The sequence below is a fragment of the Myotis davidii genome, unplaced genomic scaffold (genome assembly GCF_000327345.1).
Source record: "Myotis davidii unplaced genomic scaffold, ASM32734v1 scaffold520, whole genome shotgun sequence".
Lineage (NCBI taxonomy): Eukaryota > Metazoa > Chordata > Mammalia > Chiroptera > Vespertilionidae > Myotis > Myotis davidii.
Genome location: NW_006292908.1, coordinates 2,603,743 through 2,606,261, shown reverse-complemented (window position 1 = coordinate 2,606,261; position 2,519 = coordinate 2,603,743).

Below are 2,519 nucleotides of genomic sequence, written 5' to 3'. Positions count from 1 at the left end.
ACCCAGATCTCTTAACTCTTGCTAAGTGTTCTTATGGTCTCTAATGTATATAAGGTACTGTGGGATCTGGGAACAAACAATGCATTTTACAGAAAACTCTAAAAGTAGGTAAGTAAACAGTATACCAAACACTCATTTAAAAATAATGTTTTAGGTTTTGAAATAGGTAAAGTTAATACAGCCATATTCAGTTTCTTATATATCTGATATATTGAGAAATAGTCTCTTTAGCTGTATAATATATTTTTGTGGGGTACAAAACTGAAATGCGCTTCTAACAGTGAATCATCACCAACAATGTGCATAACATTTTATCCCAGATGGCTCTCACTTTTGCCAGTTTTATGTGGAAATCAATAGCTTGTCTGAAAGAATGCCTAAATGATCTTCCCAGGTCAAAGTTCTCCTCCCATAACAAAACACTCATGTGTTTTTCTCTAAGAGGAGATCTGCATGGTAAGGCTAGAATCCTTCTAGATGAAAGCATAATTAGTCTTTTCTGAAACGTCCCTCCCCCCAAACAAAGAAACTCCACTCTAACAAAAGTATTAGACTTCATTATTTATGGGCTGATAATCTTATTCATGGATAATGATCAAGAATTAATTGTTACCAGGCTTTCGAGCAGTATTATTTTGGTTAGTACAATTTCTAATATTTTCTTTTTAAACAATTACCAGTCACTGGAGAAAATGATGCCAAAACTTCTACAAATAGCTTGTCAGTTTTAAAAATACTTTCCCTGTTGGCCACTCTCTGTCCCTATCAACACTTTGCAGCCCTCGTGCACACAGCAGAAAACTGTTACTATTTTGAACCTGATTCTAGGAAATGAAGTTGGAGATTTTCCTTTTAACTTGAAAACCTCTCAGCAGGTTTTCCAGGGTAAATCTGGTGACCTGGGAGCTCTCCACAGCAAAGAGAATTGTGGGGAGGGGGGCACAGAGTGCAGGAAAGGGCAAATGCAGTGCCCTGTGACAACTTTAAGACACATGCTGGTGGTTCCTCCTCAACCCCTTACTTTTCTGTGGGTGTAGGTTCTTTTAAGTGCAAACCCACATCTTCTCTTAGTTGTATGGAGCATACAGAAGGGTCATGATGATGAGCAGTATGTACCTCCTTCCCCGCAGGGGTTGGTGGCGACTGAGGCAGAGCCGGTTGGGCCCTGGTGTGTGTGGGTGTCTGTGAGGTTAGAGAGGAAAGCATGGTGTGCAGGGGAGTTTGTTGGGACTGGAGGGACAGGCCAAGTCAGAAAGGGTCCAGGAACGTTTAGGTCCAAAACCTGTAAAGAGTCAGAATGAAGCTAAGATCCAAGACGGGCACTGGAGTTAACTGTGAAATCAAGTGCTCGGGAGGAGAACACAGTATAAGCCATTGCTCAATTACCAACGTTAACTTACCTTTGAATACAATGAAATCTGAGGAACCCTAGCTCGTGGTTGTGATTGAGGGGCTGTTTTCTTTTGTTCACAAAATACTGTCTGGGGAACACTAAATGGAGAACTTTTGAAATGTATACGGAAAAATGTGACTGTTGATCAAGCTGCTGGTCCACAGTTCATTGGGTTCATGCAGAAAATTCAGCTCTATTCTAATTCCACCAGATTCAGAGATCAGTTTGGGTTTGCACAGCAATAGTAGAGAATGTATGGGCAAATAATTTGTATCTTCTAATACCATCAGCTTCTATTTCCTCTCTTTGTTTTAATGAACTTTAAGTATGGATATTAAAAACTTCTGATAGTAAATGATCTCCATAATGAAATCCTTCATTTAAAGATGCATGGTATTGCTATGAAAGGGACAAATGTGTTCCATTGAAACAAGCTATGAATGTCTAAAACTTGCTTAGAACAAGGTTAGTTGCCAAATGTCATTAATTTTTGTTAGTTATCCTTCACAATATACTTGAGAAGTGGACAACATTATTGTTTCTTATATATTAAATGTTAGACTATTTTATCAAGTTTACCAGGGCTTATAGTATAAATAAGATAGAAAAAAAATGTTCCTAATATAAGTAAGTGGATAAACACGTAAATAAACAGTATCCTGAGAATGACTTCTTCAAATAATTCTCACAATGAACCAACTCTCATACTTGACTGGGTAAGGAGCTATAGTTTGGCACAAAACAGCTGTCTGAACTTGAAGAAAAATAGTTTTCTTTATCAAGCCTCAATAAGGCAACACTATGTCCACACCACCAGGTGGTTTATAAGCATTGCATTATTTTTATTCCTGTGACTCACATAGCATACTTTACCTAAATGAACATTAGTTCATAATAAGGAGGCTTGAGCTTGAATCACAATGAGCTAATGAAGCAGGTAAATCCCCACTTCCTGAACGGAGTCCACCTCAGAGTGCACGATTAAGCTACTGTTACCCAACCGAGCACACACCTCATCAAACTGCCCTGGGCTTGGTCTGCAAACTGAAGTTTCATATACCACTCCTCTAGTTTTCAATAAACAAATGCTTCTTCAGCCACGGGCCAGGATGGGAGGGATGGCTTG